This window comes from Musca domestica, unplaced genomic scaffold (genome assembly GCF_030504385.1).
Source record: "Musca domestica strain aabys unplaced genomic scaffold, Musca_domestica.polishedcontigs.V.1.1 9, whole genome shotgun sequence".
NCBI lineage: Eukaryota > Metazoa > Arthropoda > Insecta > Diptera > Muscidae > Musca > Musca domestica.
Window position 1 is genome coordinate 7,283,023 of NW_026712435.1, and position 26,715 is coordinate 7,309,737.

The window sequence follows — 26,715 nt, forward strand, 5'->3', positions numbered from 1 at the left end:
AATAGCAATTTCATTAAAGGGTCGTTTTGTTGTAGATGACAGAATGCTCTCGCGTGAAGTAAGATGTTGTGAGAGTTGTGGGGGATTGCATCAATCAGTCTTCTTTAGACACTTGTCGGCCATTCAGATCCTCAACATAGCTTGATCCTGTATATATTTATATGTCGCTCGTCCCTAGGAGAACTATTACAGCCGGGATTTGGAAAGTCATTGACGGAGACAAGAGACCTATACTTTATCTTTTATTTGTTTGATATTCAACGAAAAATTCGGAATTTAAATAAATAATCAGATGTTAATTCTTCTATTATCGAAATTTTCCACTTTTTTCATGAAGTTTTGTAAGAATTGCAAAGTGGCTTCCTTTTTTCTTGAGCTATTGGCATAGATCTCAGCTTTCACGTGGGCCCAAAAAGATAAATGGCTAGACGTTAAAACACAAGGTCTTGGTGACCTTCGAGAAATAACAGGCCAAAACCTTTTCTAGGAAAATAGCATTGCTTGTGTGGTGTGTGGCTTTGTTTTGTACAAAAAAAAAAAAAAAAAACTTGTCCAGACGTGTGTCAGAACTCTACTATAAAACAATTATTTATCATTTCTTGATCCATTCACCGTACCTGTTGATCCAACCTAATTTTTGATAAATAAGCCGGACCATAAACCGTATCAAACAGTCACACGTTGAGAAGGGAGAGACTTCTTAACAATAACGCTGGAGTTTTTTTTGGAAATGGGTCTCATTTGTTGATTTTTCGGTTAAATTCCGGATCATTTTCATGCAATTCAGAAACCCTATCAGCGAAGACACGATGTCATTGACGATCGGCCGTGTTGTTTTTTGTCTTAACTGAACTTTATAAGCCGCAAGATCAGAGTCTTTGTGCAAAATACGGGCTACAGCAGAAATATTTCGAGTTGATATAGGAACTTCGTTCTTTAGATCGGAAACCAGAGGTATTTGCTCTTTACATGCGATGAATATCGTCGGCACAGAGTGTGGGCATACCACTATAAAGCCACTTATCGTTAGCAAACTTACTTTTCACTATCTAATTCTGTGCAAATTTTCAAAAACGCACTTAATGCTCAAAACCTTTCAAACTCAAAGCTAAAGAACAACCTGATCGCTTAATTACATTATGGTATTCTCCAAGATTTTGTTTTATTTAGGAAATTACAAAATTCCCCTCCTACACAATATTCGTATCATAGACACCCAATAAAAGTGGAGGTTTATATAATATCTTTGGTTCTTTTCAATTTCACACATACTTATGAAATCCTTTCGAATTTTAAGCCTGCCCACCAAATGACAATCAAACAAGGCGTTTAATGGTAAACATGTTCGGTGTTAATAGGACTTTGAAACTTTGCATTCCTTAACTGGAACTGATCAAAACCTTCCTCTTATCAAAATGTCCACATGCTCTGTAAGTTTTTAATGCAACATTATGAATAGGAAATTAAAGATCTGCAAAATAACGTAAATGTGTTAATTTAATATTTTGCAATGAGTGGAACCTCCAATCCGAAACCGAATGACGACAATGGCCAGACACAAAGAATAACGACAAGTGTTTGAATGAATTTGAGAAATGATGCCATCACCATCTCAAGAATCCATAAAGCGAAAAACTTCATCGTGAATTGGTAGGTACTACTCAGAGCCGGAGCGGTGGCGAGGACATTTTATGGTAATGATTAATGTTCGCTTCGTCCCTGTTCGAGCGCATAGAACGACAATGGGAAATTAATGATACAGTTGTATCTCGAATCGAAATTATTTTGTTTCGAGTTAAGCTTGAAAAGCAAACAACGATAAGAATGATCCATGTAATGAAAACAACATTGATTCGTCGACCACTTTGTGGCTGTCCACTCATAAAAGGAGTTCAGAGCTCTGCTGATGATGGTGCTGGTGCGGATGAAAAGATGAGATCTTTGACGAAGATAAACAAATGCAGACTTCGAGGAAGATGTCATGCCTTTTTACGCCTGCAAACAAACACATCGCATTTCGGCAAATATCATATCATTCACAGCACAAGCCGTGCACCTCCCTTCTCCAGGCACTCCTCTCGCCACATCGCACATGTGAATTTGTCTGGGACAGGTAAACAAATGAGCAACCTCCCAACGATCACAATCTATCATTTATTGAGGAATTGAAAACTCTGCAGTTGTAAATGGGAATGAGAACCTGTTTGGGAACAGCGGACCACGTTGACGGGTGGCCAAGATTGAGTGCTGGCGGATTATGAGATGCAAGCGAACAATATGTCCATTATTAATGATGTTAGCGATTTGTTTATGTTTACTTGGGAACTGGCCTCAATATTCCTGCTCGAAAGTAAACATTCAATGTTACGACATTAGCGCTGGAAGTGGCCCTGTCCAACATGCCGAACTGCATATTCGGCCGAATGCACTGGGTTACACACTCGAGGAGGCACAACTATGAGCTGAACTTTGTTTCTCAAGTTCACCATATGGGGTATCCGAAGCTGGCGGCATAGCTTGATTGTTCGTTGGAGGGCGGGGTGCCGGTGTATGGCAAAGATTTGATGACGGTGTTATCTCAAGCGTGTGTCCTGTTCGGCTTGAGTGCATAGTCACGCAATGTTTAGAAGTAGGAAGGTACGAATAGCAGCAGTCATGCTGTGTAAAAGACTATTGCACTGCGAACTCTAATCGTATCATGTTCCTCGGGGTAGGTGCCCCAAGTAAAATATTCGATTTATGGATAGTGGCACAGAAATGACGGCAAGTTGGACAAAACGCTATGCTAATCGTCAGATCTAGTCTTTAGATAAGTATGTCTGAAGGTGACAACTCTCTGTCCAGCAAAATTTTGGTACACATATCTCTATACCAAATAAACTCAAATACATTTTGACACCCGTAACTACTTAAAAAACAGACTCCTAACCTCACATTCTAACATAGACCAGTCCAAAATTACCCAGCAAAAAATTTCATTACAAATCTGGTTAACAACCTATTATTTCAACATGGACATGTCGCAAGGATGTATGTCGAACATATTTTCTGGCCACTAAAAGTCGATGGATAAGTACAGATATAACGACATTTAGTCGATAAATCAGCATTAATAAGTGTCCAAAAAACAGCTACTTTTCTTTTGCGATGCAAGGTTTTTAAAATAATGGACTGGTAATTAGATTTGCAATGTGTATTTTAGCTAGATAAGCTCAAAACATTAGATGTTTGGGCCAGCAAGTTGTAACACCTTGAAATATTGATCTTAGACCCACCATAGTAAGATATTCCTGTATCTCACTAAGCTGAGTCAAACTAGCTATGTCGAAAGTATGTCCCGATACGAGTTTGAACATGGATTAAGTGTTACTGTCAAAATAGAAGCCTGTTGTTTTTGGAGAGGGTACAATGGACCAAAAACAGAAAAAATCTTCATTTTGCAATATAAATTGTGCATGACCTCGCTACTTCAGTCAAAGCCCGGTATAACACTTTGCATGACATGTTCAGTCCCTCCAGATTATAGCTTTTGTTTACTGGCTTTGAATTGTATTTTTGTTTGCTCGATGGACATGCAATTTTCTGATTTTTTACGGTTTGTCGGGAAACTATTCTTTTTTTTGTTGCTTCCCTGGCCCAGAGCGCCAGCGACCATAGGTTTTGTGAGGAAAGTGCACACTGCTCTTTACTTGTAAATAATTTCTAATTTCAGAAATTTTCCTTGTTAAGACGAAAATCATATGTTTATGATTTATGTGTTTATATTTCTTTCGAGACGAGCTTGATGATCTGAAGTTTGCACAGAAAAGGAAAGCCACATAGACACTATCACACATTTATCATTATGTGGCACATTTCTCCGTTGGTTAAGCGGCTCATCAGGCATATTTGGTTGGAAGATGGCTTACAAGGGCCGTTTTTTGGAAAGTAGTATTTATTTCGAACTTATGCTTAATCGAAGCATATGTGAAATAAACACCAGAATCACTCCAAGTTCTACTAGATTTGCTATTTCACGGCAAAGCTTGTTTTTGTAGAGATGGATTTTTTTTGTCCACAACAACTACAATGCTTCTACACCTGTTGTAGTGCTGCTGTAGAAGACTGGTTAATGGATCTGAACGTTGAGGCGGCTACTTCTAGTTGGCTGCACATTAAGGTGCGCGGTTCATATCCCACAGCCAGGTTCGGCTGAATTTTTAATTTTAGAGTCTGGAAGTACTATGGGGGCTATATGAAAATGTGAATCCATATGAACAATGTTATAGTGGTGCAATATTCCGCTACTAGATGTAGAATCATCTATAAACACTTAATACTTAATGTCGAACAATTCCGACGAAAAATGTGGCTAAAATCGACAAAATACCGATTATCAAGAGGTATGGTTGGTCCGACTAAAAGAGCGTCGAAATGCGAAATTATTCCCTAGTTCTCTTCTTTTCAAAATTCGCAGATTGAAATATTACAAACAACATTAGAAATACTCTAAAAATGCAAAATGTAGGTCCAAACTTTGTAGTACGATCCCCCAAAAAAGTATGAAGGGGAATTTTTTAGCTATTGTCTTTTTGGCAATACCGGCTAAAACGTTTTTTATTTCACTGTCACAAATCTTCCGTTTTGTTTATAACTTAACCATTAGTCGCCTTACAAATGAGGAGCGCTAAAAATGTTAAAAATGTTCATCGAAAAATGTTCATCAAGTGTTTTTTCTACTTGGCGACGAAGCAAATTTTTGATTCGATGGGTACGAAAATAAGCAGAATTGTCGACTTTGGAGTGAAGAAGCTTTCCAAAAGCTACCAATGCATCCAGAAAAAGTCACAGTTTAGTGTGGTTCATTGTCTGTTGGCATCATTGGACCGTACTTCTTTAAACATGCTGCGAATCGCAACATAACTGTGAATGGTGGGCGCTACCGTGAGATGATAACCAATTTTTTTTTGCAGAGCTTGCTTTGTGCCTGTCTTCTGCCTTCAACAACACGATGCCGCATGCCACACACAGCACGCTTTACAATACAATTATTGAGAGGAGAGTTCGGTGAAAATTTTATTTCACGTTCCGGACTTGTCATCCAATTTATCACTTTTCAACTATTAGACGAACCCGCTCGGGAGACAACATTGAAGCTATCATTGGTGAAATACCGGTCGAAATGTTGGCCAAAATTGACTGAGCGGGAAAAAATTACCATTCGGGTTGCAGTCGCGATCAGTACTTGCATAAAATAATCTTCAAACATTTAATTAGGTTGGCCATACTATCATTTTAAATAAAGATTCCATTAATTTTATATATTTTTTTAACTTTCTTATATTTCTTAAAAAATCACCCTGTAGCTAAATCCTGAGGATATATAACGTTGAGTGGTACCGACTGAACCTTTCTAACGCGTTGAAGGAAAGTTTTCATTTCACATTTTTATAGAACAAGAAATGAAAACCTGGTACTTTCTATAGTATTGCTCTATCAAAACTTTAAGGTCAAAATAACCCGTCTTAAAGTACCTCAATTGCCAGCTTTCATTCCGTTGTATCACCACCGTCATATTTAGAGGAACTTTTCATCTGAGGATACTATCATCGATCGTGATAAAGCAATATGCTTTGTTCGAGCACAAATTGATTCGATAAAATGACATGACAAGAAAACGCACTGCAAACACACACATATACACACTCACACATGGAGGAACACAACAAACATCCAACGTTTATTGTTGTCGAATGGAAGTCATAACATAAATAGTCGTAAGTGATGAAAACCTGGTATCGTTTACTCCATTGCTGACTCAACAATAACATGATTTAGTTGTTATCTTTTGCCTAGCTATGGCTCACTCGTGTATCCGAGGAGGAGGTGGAGGAGGAGCGGTAGGAGAAAGGGGAAGAAGAAACAACAGCAACTATTACGATGACTATGCCTCCACTTGGAGTGAAGTGCAGAACGGTCGCTAGCCCATCTACACTGGCGGGAGACTCTGCAGAAGCCTCGCCCGGCAGGAAATCGTTTCTTTCAGTTTTTCGTAGTGTCATCTTCGGATGTCTGTGTGTACATAATTTAGGCTTATAATTCAATTAATATTAAACAAATAAGAATCGCCAGAGATGAGTTGTTTGTCTTGGCGTCGGTCGACAGGGCAACTCGCGGCTGGAAGGGGTTGCACTCGCTCGTACTCATTCACTCACACACTCACTTCGTTATTGACAACGATCGATCGTACGACTGACGTTGCATTCTCGGTGCAATCTTTGAAATCAGTTCCAGGCAATGGGATTTGAAGATCCCAATTGTTGGTGGCATGATGATGCCTTGGAATGCATTGGATATCGTCATTATGTCTGGCATGTTTCGAGGAGTGTCCCTTGTGGCTGGCCGCTGAGATAGATCTTCGATGTATGGGCAGGTGATGATTTGTACATTTTGATCGTTTCTGATTTGTCTTGTTTATTCACGCACTTGACCGGATGTTTTTCTAATATGATTAAGATGTTGAATCGAAAGTATCTCAGTCATGTATTATTCTTTCGGATAAATGAAGTCTTTCAGTGCCACAGTTGAATGCACCAAAAAGTACTCCCAAGCTTCCCCAGCCGAATATGGTAAACACTGAAATGTGCATGTGGTGGTTTCAATTCATGTGAAACCTTTTCGAAATTGGATGCATTTTCTCCCAAATTAAGTGAAACATAAGTAACCTCTGGCAATGGCCAATTTTAAATATCAAAAGGTCTCTTTAGCTTAGGATGCACATGAGATTACGATTTTACTGAACCTTTATGAGTTTTCGCCGCTCAGGAGGGGGAGGAATCTCAGGCGTCACTCACTTCCTTATACTTCTTCAGATAGTTCCTAAGATTGGCAAAACTTCAAAATGTCTCAAAAGAGATTAACTATTAATAATTTACCCCTAGCCGTGGAGGGTGCAGATAGTGGACCGTTATGTAAATAACAAAATGTTGACCCTTTTTAAATATTCGATTTCCCAATCTATCTAAATATATAAGAATAGTAGCTGAACCCGGTGCGCTTCGCTACCTCCATTGACTTTGTTGGTAAAAAAATAAAACAAATTAAAAAAAAAAAAAATTACAAAAAAATAATACTTTAATGCGTAACTAAACAAATAGCTCGGTGAAAACGAGTGAGCATGCCTGATGCTGACCATGAGAATAGCAGGAACATGCCAAATTTAGTCCGGATATATATATATATATATATATATATATATATATATATATATATATATATATATATATATATATATATATATATATATATACTAGCTGGCCCGGTCCGCGTTGCCGGCCCGTAATTTTAGTCTTTAATGCGGGTATATTAACTTTTTCATTCCGTTTGTAACATCCCTAAATGTTCGTCATAGACTCCGTCTGTATGTCTGTTTATTTAAATTACGATACAGCCCACATTATTTGACGTAGAGCTTCAAAATTTAACAGAACAATTTGTACTGTGTATAGGATGGTTGGTATTGAAAATGGTCCACGTTTTGGTATAGTCCCCATATAACGGTACCTCTCGAAATTCGTTATTTTGACGATTTTTGTCACATTTCTCCTCGGATTTGTCCGCGTTGCCGGCCCGTAGTTTTAGTCTTTAATGCAAATTTAGCATAGCATAATATTTCACAAATCTAGCTCATAAAGGTGAACAAATTTTAATATAAATATTGATTCGACTAATCAAAATAATTTCTGAATAGTCAAAGTTAATTACGCTTTTACACCCATTACCATAGCACCTCAAATTGCGCAAAGTCTATGTAAAAAAGTCTATGTAAAATTCAATGACGATCATAGTAAAATTCAATGACGATTAAACAATACCCGCGTTGTTGTCCGCCAATCGGTAAACATCACTATAGATCGGCGGGCCTGGGGACTATATGGGGACTGTACCAAAATATTTACGTATGTTGGCATTTTTCTGTAAGACGGTTCTCTACTCACAAAGTAGCCTAAATACAGCAAATAATGGCCAAATCAGTTGAAAAACGTGGCCAAGACCACGGTCACAGCTGAAATCAGGGATACATTTATATAAGGGTTATAACAAAACGTGGCCCAACCAATATTCTCTTGGGGGTTACAAATTCAATAAAAAACAAAATTTTCTTTTCTGACCACCAATTAGATGTGAAAGTGGACTTGGAGATACTCCAATGTAGGGACTTTACTTAAATTAATTCCTGTGTGGCAATTATCTGTATGATGGTTCCCTACCCCAGGGTAGCATAAATACAATTTTTAGCCAAATCAATTAATGAATATGGTCAAAACCAAAATGGGCCCTACTCTGAAAATTTCAAACTTTATGCGAAGAGGTTTTCTACCTCCTTAGAAACAAATATGCCAAATAATGTCCAAAATATTAAAAAAGTGACCAAGACACCAAAAAAACTTAAATCATACGATGGTTATATAAATATGAAATCGGGTTGTACCCTTATCCGTGAGTTATGATCGATATCATGACCTGCAAAAGCGATTAAAGGTATCTCGAATGTTTGGGAAGAATTTCTGGAAGGATAGAAATTCTTTTCTTACTAAGAGTCCCATTCGCTCTACTATTTTCCACCCTTTATATTTGGTATTTTTCTGATTGTACATTGGACGGATTATTGAGACAGGAAAGAAGTAGTTCCACGCTTTGAAATGAGCCCCATTAGGGTTTTTCTGTAATTTTCGTTTGTTCAAATGTGTTCGCATCTTCCAGCTGAACCACGATGTCGGCCCTGGAGTTGAAAGGTAGATGTCAGTTAACATCGTATTTCCCACTTATTTAATTTTTTGGTGAAAATTTGTATATAGTGAAAAATTATTCTTTATTTTGTTCACAAAAAATTTACTGAATTCAATTAGATAATACAAATTGAAAAAAAAAATTGACAAAAGAAGAATAACACATTGAAAAAATCTTCAACTTGTTCGCTGATTTTTTACAGAAAATGTTTAAAGATCCTTATATAGTTTGTCAATAGAATGTACTTCTATTTTAAAATTCGATTCCATTAAATTATTTCGACATCATCTATTCCGTTTCGCCACCACATAATTCGGTACTACACTTCCATGTAACTCGACATCAATTTCATTTCTCAAGAAATCAAGTCAATTAAATAAATTGGTATTAATATTTGAATTCAAAAAAAAAAAAAAAAAAAAATAAAAAAATAAAAAAAACACTACAAATGTACATTAGAAAAAAGTAAGTCAAAATGGAAAAACATTATGCAAAATAAAACATTACTATTGTACATTTCAAAAGTCAAAATGAAAATGTTAATATAACACATTTTTACGCGATTTTTTTGGATATTATCCTTTTCGGAGAGGAGACAATTCCGAATTTGTATGAATCGTTAAAATCAGTCCAGCGGTTCTTAAGTTATAAGCGTAGTAACTAACACAACTTTCTTTTATATATATAGATATATATATATATATATATATATATATATATATATATATATATATATATATATATATATATATATATATATATATATATATATTGTGCATAACATACATTAAATTGTAACAGATTTTTTCTCTCTGTCCGAATTTCATTGACAAACATATCGCATTGGGTGCATCAAATATGTAAAATAGGCCAAAAATATATATGGGAGCTACATCCAAATCCGAACCTTCTTCTTCTACTATATCTATAAAAGATGAAAATTGTTTGTAATTTATGGACCCGAAACCCGCAGAACAGATTTTCCCGAAGATTGCCAAGTATACTACAACATCGCCTGAAAGTAACATAGGCTATATAAATTTTTATACCTTACAACATTATGTAACACCTCGAAATATTGGTTTCCACCATAGGAAAGTATATATGGATCTTCCTATCTCGCCGAGCTGAGTCGATCTAGCTATGTATGTCCGTCCATCGGTCTGTCCATGTTAATTTGTAATCACTCTACCGGTCGCAATTATTGCCCGATCCTCACGAAATTTGGAATGGAGGTGGGGCTAGGGCCAGAATAGAAGCCTATTGCTTTTCGGTATGATCGCGTAATATTTAACTGACAAAATTATTGATTTTGCAGTTGCTCTACGTGTTGTAATTATAGAAGAATCGACGCGGAAGATAGCATGGGGCTAGAGCTTAGGACTGGGCAGAAGCCTTCCAATTTTGATGGTCATCAGGTCTATTTAGTGGGTGAAAAAGACCATAACATATGTGTTAAATAAATATTAAATCATTTTTTATTTATTCATATTTTTATCGCCACTACACCTCTACTTTTGTGTGAAAAATACCAGCATTACTTTCAGGCGATATCCGAAATACACAAAAGGCGAACTTAGGGGTTCAAATGAACCAAAAACAGAAAAACATTTCCTGATCACACAATAGTAGCCAATTGATACACCTGAGAAGAGAGTTAGGGACAGGGAAGAATTCTAGCATTTTGGATGACCATTGGATTATATTTAGCTGGGCAGTGCTCCGTGACATAATTTCAAAGGCGAAATCTTCCAAAATGGATTTGGACATGAGGGGGCTTCTAACATATTGTAGTGTTGTAGGGCATCACATAGTCGGCCCGCACGGCAACAAAGTATATACATTCTTGATCAGCGTAAAATTGTAAGTCGATTTAGTGATGTCCATCTGTCTGTCGGTTGTAATCACGCTATCTTTCGAATGAATTGAGATAGATGGCTAAAATTTTGCACACATGTTTATTTTTTCAGTATGCAGGTTAAGTTCGTAAAAGGGCCATGTAGGTCCACGCTTTCATATAGCCCCCATATAACGGTACCTCCCGATATTCGTTATTTTGATAATTTTAGCGACATTATTCACGGGAATTGTTTCAAATTTGGTATTTGAAGTTCAAAATGGATACTACTTCCTAAGATAGAAAATTGTCTGTGCAGGTCCACGTCTTCGTACAGCCCCCATATAACGGTACACCCCTATATTCGGTATTTTGATGATTTTAGCGACATTATTCACCGGAATTGTTTCAAAATTGGTATTTGAAGTTCGTTATGGGAACTACAGTCTGTGACAGGAAATTGTCTGTGCGGGTCCAGGTCTTCGTATAGGCCCAATATATCAGTACCTCCCTATATTCGGTATTTTGACGATTTTAGGTACAATACCCACCGAAATTATTTGAGATGTGGTATTTGAAGTTCGTGATGGATGCTACAGCCTGTGACAGAAAATTGTCTATGCTGGTCCAGATCTTCGCACAGCTCCAATTTAACGGCACCTCCTTATATACCATATTTTAATGATTTTAGCTACATTATTCACCGTTTATTTCAAGTTTCGAATTTGAATATGGTAATGGCTTATGACAAACAATGCCTATGTATATCCAAATCCTATATTAAGGATTTGATTTTTTGAAAATTTCCAAATTCGTTGCAAATGGTGGAGGGTATTAAAAGTTCGGCCCGGCCAAACTTATTGCTTTTTAACTTGTTTATGCTGATTTAGTTGACGAATATAGCCAAATAAAATCATACAAATGAGTCTAAATTTGGAGATACAGGGGAGCCTCTAGCTTTTGGAGATGATCGCAAAATTTTTAGGGGTTCAAATAACCCAAAAACAGAAAAATTTCCTGATCACACAATTGAAGCCAAAAGACACGCCTGAGAAGAGAGTTAAGGTCAGGGAAGAACTCTAACATTTTGGATGACCATTGGATTTTATTTAATTGTAAAATGGACCACAAAAACTAACAGCACGATGGAGCGCTTAAATATTGGTCAAATGTCCCTGGTCAAAATGCTAAGGTTGATATCTGGCCAGTGCTTCGTGACATAATTTTAAAAGCGAAATCTTCCGAAATGGATTTGGACATAAGGCGGCTTCTAACATATTGTAGTGTTGTAGGATATCACATGGTCGGCCACGCTCGACTACAGAATTGTCCATATTCGACGGACCCATCTGACAACGCCATAACTTTTGACAGAGATGTCACATCGCTTAATGACATACCGCGTTTGAAGCGTCAGTCCAAGCAAATTTTTACCATGAGTCAATACACGCCACGCGAGCGCTCTGAAATAGTTGAAATTTACAAGGCTCTTTCTAATCCGAAGAGGCCATATAAAAGTCGACCAAGGCGATCGGGCGAGAATATCGCTGCCGTACGAGCCAGTGTTAAAAGGTCCCCAAGAACATCCCAAAAAACGCCGTTCTCAGCAGTTGGGTATGGCTCGGTCCACTTTACAACGGATTATTCGCATTGATTTGCATTTGTTCCCGTACAAAATTCAATTGACGCAAAGAATGTTGCCTGCCGACAAGCCTCGTCGATTGGAATGGGCCCAAAGGTCCATCTAATATGGGCGACCCTGTATAGCCTTTTGTATAAATTCCACTTGGAATTTATTCCCAAAAATTTATTTTTTATATGCACATACCTATTGATCGATTACAGATACAGTCTCCAAATTTGGAATGCGTAACAGAATTTGAAACAAAAAGGAATTTATCGAATTATATTGAAATGGGTTCAGATTTAGATATAGTTCTCATATACATTTTCGGGCCATTTCAAGTATTTGATGCACCAAACACGCTATGTATCTCTAATTTCAATGAAATTTGAATATACATTTGCCAAATTATATTGAAATCGGTTCAGATTTAGATATAGCTCCCATATATATTTTCGACCGATTTCGTTAATTTGATGCAGCAAACACGATATGTATGTCCGATTTCAATGAAATTCAGACGGAGAGACAAAATCCGGTGCCAAAAATATTTGCCAAATTTTATTGACATCGGTTAAGGTTTGGGTATTGGGTATATATTTCGGCCGATTTCATGCATGTTATGCACCAAACACGATATATATGACCGATTCCAATGAAATTCAGTATATGTGGCGGAATTTGGCTACAAAAATAAATTTGACAAACATTTGACGCACCAATTTCAATGAAATATAGAAGGACTGGCGGAATTTGGGATAAAAGTAAATTTTGTCAAATTATAATGAAATCGGTACAGATTGGGATATGATTTTATTAAGAAGCATTGACGAATAACGCTATGGCAATGGTATTAGGCCAATAGTAAAAAACTACACAGCAATTTAATTGAGGTTACGATTATTACGGGGAAGTATGTTGCTACCTCGAATTCACTAATTGCGACAGAAATGCCACTTAACTTTAAAAGATTGCCGTTTCCTGCATGCTTGGCATTTGCCATAAAATTAGTAAATCTGAAGGACAAACTCTTCGGGTATGCATGGCAAGTTCCTGGTTTTCTCATGGTCAGCTGTTCCTGTCATGTTCACGCGTTGGTAGGCCGAGCTATTTGTTTATTTTCACATTAGGTATAACACTACTTTTTTATTTTAAATTGTTGAATTTGTTTTAATTTTTTAAATGAACATATATTCGTATATAAAATTTTGAATGCACATTAAATCAAAAGGGGTAGCGAAGCGTACCGGGTTTAGCTAGTTTCAATATTATTTTGACAAATTTATTTTATTGACGATATATATCGGAAACAATAAAGCTCTGGAATTGAAAATATATTTTTACAGTTACTGTGGTACCATTATACGGTACGACACAAAATATAATTACAAAAAAACCCAGAAGATTAGAAAAGTAGACGTAAAAATAGGAGTCCCGTGCATCGGTGTGTAAAGGACAAGATGCAACCTATTCCACATTTTTTAAATTATTGGAATAAGATCCCTTCAAACTCTTGCAGTTTAGGCATACCGTGTCTGAAGTAATATTTCTTTTTTACAAAACGATGAATGTTATGGTCTAAAATTGTAACCCTTAAGCTAGTCACCATAGGGGTCTTTTGGTTCTTTTTTCATAAAATGTTTTGGAAAGACTAAGACTTGGGGCACACAATCTAAAATGGTCTAATGGCGGGCATATTAAAATAACCATATACATTTTTGAATAATGAAACTTTTTGTAGAATGGGCCAGACAACTTTTCTTAAATCACATATGGGTTTGAATATCCACTTACATAAAATGGACTTTACTACTCTCAGAACTTGCGGGGAGGATGATAAAACCTTAGAGCAGATCTTCAGGTTATCTGTATGTTCATATGGACTTGTGGTAACACAGGCTTCGGCCAATATTTACACAAACTGTATCGTAATTCATACAAATCTGAAAACAATACACAAATAAGATTTTTTAAATATATTTGAATTGTCGAAAATATTATTTTGAGGGCCTTACCAAAGTAGTTGTGTTGTATACACAAATATCCAGCTTCTCCCCATAACGAAGTATTTTGTACGGCCGTACTACACGAAATCGCATGGGCCCTAACTCAATTCAAATCAACCAAAGTTCAAAAACTTTAGAAAAATTTAATTCCTTTGACAAATAAATATTATGTTTTTATTTTCTAATTTGAATACTTCAATTCAAATAGCCAAAAGACTATCACTGCGTTACCTAAAATTCGACGTACTCAGTCGACATTTTTCACCACACAAGTAAAAAACATGTACTTATATGGGAGTTACCCAAATTCGTCGGGCGTATGAAATTTCAAAGATATAAAATTTCAACATTGAACAATTTCTTTTTCCGATATGGACCTGACGTATTTGGGTAATACGGACGTACAAAACATTTAACCATAGTGGTGAAGTTGAATATTTGTGTACGCTACGTCGAATTTTATGTAACGCAGTCAAAGTTGCCAACATGGTAGAATTAGTGTGTTAAAGTCATGCAATCATATGTATACAATTTTTTATACCCTACACCACAAGGTGGTCAGGGTATTATTTCTTTGTGCATTTGTTTGTAACAGGCAAAAGGAAACGAGACAGACCCATAGTTTCTTTTGATGATCTGCATAGAATCACATTCTGAGTCGATTTATGCATGTCCGTCCGTCTGTGCGTCCGCCCGACTGTCTGTGTGTCCGTCTATCCGTCTGTCCATGTATTTTTTGTAAACAAAGTACAGGTAGCAATTATTGCCTGATTCAGATGAAATTTTGGACAAATAATTTGTTAGACCCAAGGACGAACCCTATTGAAATTGCAGATAATCGGTCAAAATTTAGATATAGCTCCCATATATATTAACGTCCAATTTGCTTTATATTGTGCACCAAACATGTAATATCAGCCCAAATAGTATGAAAATAAGTATGCCAAATTTGATCGAAATCGGTCAAGATATAGATATAGCTCCCATATATTGTTCATCCGATTTGTTATTTTCGTCATCCGCAGCCGTAATATGCAGTCTGTAACAACGATATTTGGGGAAATATATCAGATATTACTTAGAAATACCCTCGCTAAATTTTATCGAGATCGGTTCAGATTTGGATATAGCTCCCATATATATCTTCGTCCGCTTTGCCTTTTATTGTGTACCAAACGTGTAATATTAGCCCAAATAAAATGGAATTTGGTACTTACGACCAAATTGAGTCTAGAAACCAGTATGTCAAATTTGGTGCAAATCGGTTCAGATATAGTTATAGCTCCCATACATATTGTTCATCTGATTTGTTAAATTTGCCCTGCATAGCTATAATATGGACTCCGTAGTAACGATATTCGGGGACATATATCAAATACAGCTCAGAAATACCTTTGTTAAGTTAATTGGGCACCAAACGGATAATACAAGCCCGAATTAAAAAGGAGCAAATACCTCGACAAATTTAGTATAAATCGATTCAGAGGAGAATATTCCTTCCATATATTTGTTCCTCTGGTCTTTTAATTATTACTATAATCATAGTAGGCATGGTACAATAAGGAGGTAGAACAGCTTCGTAAAACTACAGAAATACAGCCCTGAGGCTAAGCCCGCTTCCTGTCAGAAATATTCAAAATTATAGGCAACAAGTTGTTTTCATTTATTTAATATTTTTTTGGCCATTTCTAAAATGGGTCAATTAGAGCAAAAGATGAAAAAATGCCTGGATGTTCTGTCAAAAATATGATCCTAAGTGTTTAACCCTTTCAGTGTCAATGAAAATTTTTGTCGAGATAAAAATCTGAAATTCCGTACTAATTTACTAAAATGTGCTCAGAAATTCGAAAACGAAACTAATAGAATATAACTGCAATATTTTTAAATAGCGAACGTGTCTGTTATTAAAAAATATCAAAACTAACGGTTCGTAAGAAAAACAAAAAATGGCAAAGAAAGAGAGTACTTTTAAATGTCAAATATATTTGACAAAAACACTGAAAGGGTTAATCTTTCAATTCATTGGCAAATCTTGTTTATATTACTAATGCGCGCCACGCAATTTAAGCTTCTTCCAATCATTGATTTTGAAAATATTTTGTTTTTATTTTTCAAAACAACAAATACATACACAAAATTGGCAGAAGTCGGGCACACTCAAAAAAAAAATTGTAATCAGCTGGGAGCTCTTCCTTACCTTTTTATTGTACCATGATAGTAGGTATGATTTAATTCTCACAAATTCCCCATAAATACTTTTATTTGTTATGTGAAGCTCTACTAAATATGCAAAGTGGTGTAGGGTATCATATCATAAAGTCGCCCACGCCCGACTGTGAGAATTTCTTTACTGGTTTCCTTTAATAGCGTAAACAAATAAATCGATAGGTCTACCCTCACGTGAACATACCAGGAACAGCTGACTATGAGAAAAGCAGAAACGTGCTATATTTATTCCGCATGCACAAAGAGTTTGTCCTCGAGATTAATTAATTGTCATAGCAAATGCTGTACGCTTCGCAATTTTATTAAGTTGAACGGCACACTTACCCTATCCTCAATTGTTGTACAGTTTTTTCTTTAATGTTAGCCTTGCACCATAGCAAAGGCGAGATGGGTCTATGTTCCTTAATTAAACAATATCCGAATCTGAAACCTTTTGAATATAAATGGACAAATACATTTTTAGACCAAATTTAATCAAACATTCCAAATTTCAGTCATATTTGACATACACAGGGTGTTTGATGTATCAAATATATATTAAATCGGCAGAAACTATATATGGGTTCTATATCCAAACCTGAACAGATTACAATGTAATTTGACAATAAAAAAAAAAAAAAAAAAAAAAAATACCAAATTCCACCACATATTACAAATTTCATTGAAATTGGGTATACATAGCGTGTTTCATGCATCAAATACATGAAATGGGACGAAAATATATATGTGAGCTATATCCAAATCTGAATCGATTTCAATATAATTTGACAAATTAATTTTTGTTCCCAATTCTCTTACTCATTGCAAATTTCATTAAAATTGGGAATACATATCGTTTTTGATGCATCAAATATATGGAATCGAACGAAAATATATATATATGGGAGCTATATACAAATCTGAACTGATTGCAATATAATTTAAAAAATATATATTTTCGTACCGAATTCAGTTACATATTTCAAATTTCATTGAAATAAGAGACATGAAATCGGCCGAAAATGTATATGGGGGCTATATATTAAAATCTGAACCGATTTCAATATAATTTGGCAAATCATTTTTTGGGAATATAGGGTGAGATGAAAAAACTGCAACCAACTTCAGACTGCTGCCATTTCTAAGCCATTCTAAGCCGTTCGACAGCTGTTAAAATTATTTCAGTGACAGCTCATTTTATTGTTTACAAGCGTACAAAAGCATTTTGATGAGAATTTTCCAGAAAAAAACTTATTCGTAATAGAATTTAAGTGTGATAGTGTGAATTCTTTATATTTGGCTGGCTATCGTGAGAGCACTCCAGCGTTTAAATGTGAATAAATCTTTTGTTTCTCGTACCATCGCTCGTTACCGTGATATTGGTAGCGTAGCCCGACGTCAAGGAAGTGGACGGAAGAAAACAGCAACATTATCAGAAATGGTTCGAAAAGTAAAGAAGCGACTTGATCGAAACCCGCGTCTCAGTGGCCGAAAAATAGCTCTTGAGCTGAACATATCGCTATATTCCATTCGGCAAATACTGAAAAATGAGCTCGGGGAAAAGCAATTGAAATCCCAAAAAGTGCAACAACATACACCGGAACAGAAAGAAAATAGACTCAAAAGAGCTAATGAGTTCCTTCGCTTTGCCGAAAGTGGTGAACTGCCGAATTTGGTTTTCTCTGAGGAGAAAACATTCGTTGTCCAGCAGTTTGTAAACAAACAAAATTATCGTGTTTACTTGTCAAAGAGGTCTGTTCAATTGGCCATCAGAACTCAAGCGCCGGTGAGGGCCGCCATAATAGCTGATGGACGTTCTCCGTTCGTATTAATCGACCGTGGCATCAGAATAAAACCGAATATTATCGCGAAAACATGCCAGAGGGTGTATTAAAGCCTTTGGTACGCAAACATTTTGGCCGCAGACATCCCGACAGGACTCAGCACCATCGCACTCAGCACGCGCCACACAAGAATGGTTTCAAAATGAGGTTCCTCGCTTCGTTTCCAGCGCACAATGGCCAACAAATCTCCGGATTCCAATCTGTTGTACTATTGTGTCTGGAGTGTTTTGGAAAGCTAGGTAGGCACTGCCAACCAAAGTGTCGATGACCTCATGCAAGCGCATTGCCGGGAATGGGCCAAAATACCGCAGAGCAACATTCGGACAGCGTGTGACGGTTTTATTGGCCGTTTGAAGTCATTATTCGTGCCAAAGGTGATCAATTTGAACAAATCTAAACTTATTCTAAAATTTGGTGCTATTTCCGACATATTTGCTTTCATTCAATAAAATTTAAGAAAAAGTAAAAATTTGACTTTGTTGCAGTTTTTTATATCACCCTGTACATAGCGTGTTTAAGCATCACATTTATGACAACCATGTTCATTTTCGCTTCAAATTCCGTTGCACATTCCAAATTTCATTAAAATTAAAGATTCATAGCTTGTTTGGTGCATCAAATACATGATATCGGCCGAACATATATATGGGAGCTATATCCTAATCTGAACCGATCAACCAAATTTGCAAGGTCTAAGAGCCAATCAATGGAAAAGTAGAATATTGGACACTCGTTTAGCTAGTTTTATTGGTACATTGTAACCAAATCAGTGTATATATCGGTTATTCAATGAAGTATTGACAATTCTCACTTCTGGCAGAGTTGTCAAACTAAATAGCAAATTTAGTCCAGGGGCTTGATTCTTGTTCTAAGAAAATTTGAAATGAAAAATGTTTTCTTTATAATTTTTTATACCCTACAACACTATGTGTTGGGGGTATTATAAGTTTGATTGGGCCAGAATTTATGTAACACCTCGAAATATTGGTTTCCCATATAGGAAAGTATATATGGATCTTCCTAGCTGGCCGAGCTGAGTCGATCTAGCTATGTATGTCCGTCCGTCCGTCTGTCCGTCTGTCCGTCTGTCCATGTTAATTTGTAATCACTCTACAGGTCGCAATTATGGTCCGATCTTCACGAAATTTAAAATGGAGGTGGGGTTAGGGTCAGAATAGAAGCCTATTTCTTTTGGAGATGATCGCCAAATGTTTAGGGGTTTAAATGGACCAAATACTGAAAAAATGTCGGATTTTGCAGTAGCTATACAGGTCGCAATTATTGACCAATCAACGCGGAATTTCGCATGTAGCTAGTGTTTAGGGCGGAAAAGAAGCCTACCAATTTGGATGGTCATCAGATAATATTTAGCGGGTAAAATAGACCATATCTTTTGAGTTGAAAAAATTCAAAATTTTTCATTAAACCGTGAATATTTTAAATCCCGGCGTAATCACAAAGCCATGATAAGGTTACTTCTGACCTTTACATTGATGTTAACATCCAACAAATCGGATGTATAGCAAAATATGTGCGATATATATGTCTATCAAAGAAGATATGCTTGAAAGATCTCTTATATGTCGAGAACGGCTGAACTGATTTCGACAGTTCTCATTAATTCAGAATGGCCTCTTGGCAGGAAAGAAAAAACGTCTAAAAAAATCGCATAAAAATATCTCTCTAAAGATTAAAATATTGATTTTGTAACATTTTTCATATTTTTTCAATTTTGTCATATTTTTGGCATATTTTCATTTTGAATTAAACATTTGGTAATATTTCTACAGCTAACAAAACTAAGTAGTTAGGATATCAGGATATCATATACAGATCGCATTTATGGCCCGATCCTAACGAAATTTTGCATGGGGATCAGATGAGGGTCAGAATAGAAGCCTACTCTTTTTGGAGATGATCGCCCTATATTTAGGGGTTGAAATGGACCAAAAAACTGCAAAATTGTCAACAGGTAGTAATTATCGCCCGATCCTCACGCACATTTGAATGGGGGCTTCCGCACATTGTAAAAGCCAAGCAGTTTCGGATGGCCATCCAAAAATATTCAATGTGTGAAATAGTTTGCCAACTTTTGTAGACTAAATACGAAAATGTCCATTCCAGTGACTTTTTGGAGAATTCACAAATACAGGAAAGACGCACTTCTGACTATTTCGTTAACGCTGATTTCGTTGAAGAATATATTCAAATGTCTGTATCTCATATAGATGCGTTTCAGTCAAAAACCAATAATAAATGTTAATTTTTTGCCACTTCTGAGAGATTATAGGTCCTTGGGAAACATTGGTTCCAGATCTAGGAAAACCATTTACGTGCAACATCTACCCATAAATTGGAAATGAGCAAATTCCTTTAAGTTGCTATTATTCGAAGATTAATTAATTAACACAATATCTTGTGGAATTCTTTCGAGTATCTTGCCTATATAAACTGTATGGTTTATTACAGTGTTGTAGGGTATTCAACGGTCGGCCCCGCTCGACTGTAGCCTTTGCTTACTTGTTTCATTTGAGTTTTTTTTTCAATGAGTTATTCTAGATAATAATATAATATTGGTAACGGCTTGGTTGGTCAAAACTCAGCACATATATAAAACTTATCAAATCTAGATCGAATTTGCTAAAATTATATCCAGTGTATGGGATATATCGGATCTTTCTCCCAACAAAGGACTGAAAATTCATAAATTATTTATCGTTCGTCTACTCATACAGTGGTATAACTCTAAAATGCGGTTTTTGAGATAGAGATTTCTATTTTTTCGTCGAACTTTACTTTCCAATATTCACGTAAATGCCCCTAGAACTCAGCCCTCTTGCTTTTTAATTGAAGTTTGATATAAATGAATGAAACAGTAAACTATGTTTATGAATGTCTTACATACTTCAAGCCATGCTTGACCTTGCACGTGGATTTATTCCTGATATCTGGTGGCCTCGTTGCAAATAATTGTGCATGTAGTTGTATTGCTTTTTATGTAATACTATGTAATACTAAAAAAAATCATTTTTCTTCTGCATTTTTTAAGATGTGACATTCGCTGGGTAGAGAAGCGATATATACAATGCAGAGCTGTTTTCTTTCTCTTGCACGAAGTTTGTGTATATATTTCTGAAATTTGTAACTTCTCGAAATAACTTCTTCTCGAATAACTTATCAACGTTCTTCGCGATATTCATTATTTTTTGGGCAGCACTAAGGGTCAAATTTGTCTCGTCTTAAGCCTAAGATAGACTCACCTTGGTACGAAGTAGTTATATATACTTCAATTCATAGACTCTCTTAAAGTTCTCCCTCGTCTATTGCATTGCAATGTCGTCTTAGGCTGGTGCCCAGTTTGCATAACCCACGACACAGAAATGAAAAGTTGTCGGAAGCCGATGAATACAACATGAATACGCATCTACCGTGTACTTCTGACTTTGTGCATCCCTGCTCGTATCCAGACTTCTGCAAATGCACAAACAACTGCCAACGTCAGATAGAGAACTCGGACTGTAGTGAATCGAAAACCAACAGCCTGTCCGTTCGACTTGGACTAGGTTTTGGGGGAGGTGGTGTTGGAGATGTGAAGTAATGTGTTATGATGTTCTCCTTCGCATGTGAATTGGTTGATGTTTGCACATCAAACAAATGCAAGTCAGGTAAGTTTGCATTAACACCACTGAACTGCAGGGAAGTGGACATCGACCACAGCGGAGTGTGGGCTGCGGGTTGCGGGATGTCTTCTGTTGAGGCAAACAGACAACTGGACGGAATGGTAACAGTAACTACATGGTGACCGTTGGCCTCTTACTGGGCCAACATTTGCATAAAGGTGTAAAAAGTCTAAATGTGTTTGCAATGCAATACACGCAACTCCTGCTAGTCAGTCGGCCAGCCAGCCAGCCAGCCAGTCAGGTCGTCTGTCATAAAACAAGAACACAGAGAAGAACAACAGCAACACCAACTGCAAACATCAACAACAACAGCGACAGCTAACAACGGGAATCGGCGCAAACACAGAAACAGAAGCAACAACATCATCGACACCATCCGTGGAGGCTGAATAATCAATGTTATCCAAATGTCTTTAACAATTACAACAATCAGCCAAGCGATGCACAGTGCTTGGCACGATCCATTGCCTTAACGGAGCGAAGAAGACAAATCAGTGCGTTCATGTCTGAGACACACCACCGCATCACTGTTCCATCAAGGAATTGTGTGCGGTAACCACACAAATCTGCACTCAGTGGGGAATTGAATAGGGTCGTCCTTGCAATTGTTTAAGCAATCTATCGCAAGCAGGAGTGCTGTTCTCTCACCTCCATGCATTTCCGACAAAGTTCATGAAATACCCGCCAGAATTGGGCCAGACATTGCAAGGCCTAATTGCTATTTTGTCTCTGCAATCGAACAATTCCAGATATCCAATGTTATTTCGGAATGTCCATTAATATTACCTTATTATTATTTACTGACGAAAAAGGGATGGGAAATGGGGAAACACCTGTAGAAAATGAGCTTTTAAAACCCGAATAAAAGAAGAGTGTTTTGTTTTGGAAATACAATATTTCTTCCGGATGAGGAGAGCAACTTCGACAGTTAGATTAATGAGACTTTCCAATTTCGCACCGTAACGCATTCACTTTGCGATTGTGATGTTTTCTTGCCGGATTTTACTGTTTGTTGTTCGATAAACTTTTGAAAAATTTTTTAGGTCAGAGATAATTTTCTTAGTATAATTTACTGACTATTTTTTTTTACCGAGAAAGATGATCTAATGGAAAAGTGCATGTGCGTTTAAAATCTTTGTAAAGGTATCGAGAAAATCTGAGTTGCCAGAAAATCAGATTTTTCAAAATTATGCAGAAAAAAATGTCAGACTAGTTGAAACCAAAAGACCAGTGCTACGATATTGTGAGGTCTATATCGTAAAGGGGACTTGTATCACACACCTAACTGCACCTAAATACGGATATAAATAAAGCGGCACCATTAAAGTACTTAAACTTAGGAGGAGACCCATGTGAATTCATTTGGTACAACGGTGTTACCGTTATATGGGTACTATGTACAGATGTTGACCTATTTGCATATGTTGTACCTAGTTGACATGCTCATCTAAGACCAAAAAATAACTAATTCCATTGCAAAATGTGAAGTTGGCATACTTAACGCTAACTATCTATACCAATTATTGGTCGATTCCGTTCGAAAATATGATCGTGCTTTTAAAAATCCAAAACTTTGATCGATTTCGAACATATCAGGAACTGTGTGTGACACGCGCAGTATCAGCTACTCGTATGGAGAAACACCCCAGACAAGGAACTCCAACATTTCAAGTTTAATACATTAACATGAAGTACGGCGTGCGCCCCATATCTTGCTACAAGGCTAGCAGATACGAACATGCAAAAATATCCATTGGGGTCGCTGGTACTTCAAAATAATTTTTGACAATTACAAGGTCTGGTAGCTTAGCAACGGCACTTAAGGTGAAGAAACAGCTTAATTCGTTACTACTGGAAGCAGGGTATAGACTACGAAATTGGTGTGCTAACCACTGGAAACTGTTGCATGGAGTTCCCCCAGAAGATAGAGAAGCAGATCTTAATTTTGACAAGTCATGAGCCGAGCTTTTGGGATTAACGTGGATTCCCCCAAGCAGTCCGATGTTGTTTGAAGATTGACGTGAATGAATGTACCATCATAACCAAGTAGAAAGTCACATCGGATTTGGCAAGATTCTTCGTCAAATTAGGAATTGCAAGTACTGCGTTGTCAGCAGCGAAGATCTTTATTCAGCAGCTGTGGAACAATAAAATTGGCTGCATAAAAAGACAGCATATTGGTTATCGTTCCGAGAAAGCCTGAAAATATTAAATGATTTCACATTAACCAGACACATGTTCGACAAAAATTGAGATACAAACATTTGTGGGCGTTCGAACATAAAATGAATATGGACAATATTTTAGCAATTTAGTCGACCTCTTTCTATGTTAATGAAATTACCACCGACGGATAGACAAATGCTGACCAAGAAAATATACCAAAAATATATATTGCTTAACAGATCTAATGAGACCATTTTTTGTTTCTACTTGCATACGCAAAATAGAATGCAAAATTGCCGAAAATGATGTAGCACTAAAGCTATTGTGGAGACAAAATGTATTCATTCGCTTTATCAACATTTTTGTATAGGGCTTTTGAGTATAGAGAAAATTGAGTGTATTCACTAAAGCTCACGATAATTCTCAATGGCAGTATTTCGTTAAAACTTAGTACACTGCAATATTATTACGATTGTCTTCCAATACCGCACATCCCAATATTTCTAGCAACTCTAGATCTGGTATAAAGATAGGAAAAGGCGGATCACCTCTTCTCTACCACAACGAACCAATAAATAAATATGACGCTTGTAACATACGAATCAAGAACATATAGAACTGAATAATTATAACTCATTGTGGAATGTAAAATAATTCACCAATACTTCTTTTAACTTCGAACAATGCTATACATCAATCAATATTAGATCTAGTGTGAATAAGGAATTGATCGGACCACTCCTTTGGGTATCTTTCCCTCAGAGGGTCAATATTTCGCACATTGTAATATTTTCACTAACATTCGGATCTTTGTGATGTGTTCCCAAAAAAGTTAACATAAATTAATGCTGGATATATATTTGTCGCCAAGCCGACGTATACTTTTTAATTTGTATTTTAATTTGGGCTGATATTAACCATTTGTTGCAAAATAAATGTGAAATCGGATGAAGATATAAATGGAAGCTATATCGAATTCTGAACCAAATGATATCTGGTTTCAAATATGATTGTTGTGGAGTCCATATTCCGAATGTGAAGGACTTAAACTCCTATTCGGATGAATCATAAATATGGAAGCTATATCTGAAGGGGTTTCACCAAATGTACAGGGTGAGATGAAAAAACTGCAACCAACTTCAGACTGCTTTTTAAGCCACTTGTCCAACCGCTGATAAAATAATTCCAGTGACAGCTCATTTTACTGCTTACAAGCGTACAAAAGCATTTTGGTAAGAATTTTCCAGAAAAAAAATTTATTCGTGATGGAATTTAAGCGTGATATTGTGATTTCCATATTTTTGGCTGGGACAACCACAAGTGGCTACCGTTAGAGCACTCCAGCATTTAAATGTGAATAAATCTTTTGTGTCTCGTACCATCGCTCGTTACCGTGATACTGATAGCGTAGCCCGACGTCAAGGAAGTGGACGGAGAAAAACAGCAACATCAGCAGAAATGGTTCGAAAAGTAAAGAAGCGACTTGATCGAAACCCGCGTCGCAGTGGCTGAAAAATGGCTCGTGAGCTGAACATATGACAAAATTCCATTCGGCAAATACTGAAAAATGAGCCAAAAAGTGCAAGAACATACACCGGAACAGAAAGAAAATAGACTCAAAAGAGCTAATGAGTTCCTTCGCTTTGCCGAAAGCGGTAAACTGCCGAATTTGGTTTTCTCCGATGAGAAAACATTTGTTGTCAAGCAGTTTGTAAACAAATAAAATTATCGTGTTTACTTGCCAAAGAGGTCAGCTGAAAATGAGCACCTTCGGCTGGCCACCAGAACTCAAGCGCCGGACATGGTGATGGAGTGGGCCGCCGTAACAGCCGATGGTTGCTCTTCGCTCATATTAATCGACCGTGGCATCAAAATAAATGCCGAATATTATCGCGAAAACATTCTGGAGAGTATATTGAAGCCTTGGGCACGCAAACATTTTGGCCGCAGACCTTGGACATCGCAACAGGACTCATCACCATCGCACTTAGCACGCGCCACCGAAGAATTGTTACAAAAGGAGATTCCTCGCCTCACTTTCAGCGCATTTCCGTTGGACTATTATGTCTGGAGTATTTTAGAAAGCAAGGTTGGCATTAAGATATACCAAAGTGTCGATCACGTCAAGCAAGCGCTTCGCCGGGTTTGGGCCAAAATACCGCAGAGCAACATTCGGGCAGCTTGTGACGGTTGCATTGGCCGTTTGAAGACAATAATTCGTGCCGAAGGTGACCAATTCGAACAAATCCAAACTTTTTCTAAAATTCGATGCTATTTTCGACATTTTTGCTTTCATTCAATAAAATTAAAAAGCAGTTTGCAGTTTTTTATCTCTCCCTGTATATGTGAGCTATATGCAATTCTGAACTCATATTCTTAAAAATTTCCAGACATACTTCTGGACTAAACCTGGCCGAGTGTACTAAAATTGATTTGATTCGGACGCAATCGGTGCACAGTACTTACATATACGCAATGGAAATTGTATTTTAAATCCACTGGATTTGTTGCATGCATTTTACTTAACACGATCGCGGAAGTAAAGGTTATAGAATTTATTTTCACTCTGATGCAGAATGATGTG

At 36.8% G+C, this 26,715-nt stretch overlaps 1 long non-coding RNA gene across 2 annotated transcripts in view; it reads right to left on the minus strand.

Moving 5' to 3' along the window:
• Nucleotides 1–14,564, minus strand: part of LOC109612172 (uncharacterized) — a 32,625-nt gene extending 18,061 nt beyond the window's left edge. Inside the window, exons 1-3 of one of the 2 annotated variants that reach the window (XR_002194367.2) lie at nt 14,468–14,564; nt 14,246–14,386; nt 14,025–14,173 (exon numbers count right to left, since the gene is read on the minus strand). This is a non-coding gene — a long non-coding RNA (uncharacterized LOC109612172). Of the gene's footprint in view, nt 1–14,024; nt 14,174–14,245; nt 14,447–14,467 lie in introns of those variants that run through there. The other variant, XR_002194366.2, reaches the window with a different exon arrangement.
• Nucleotides 14,565–26,715: the final 12,151 nt, after the last annotated feature.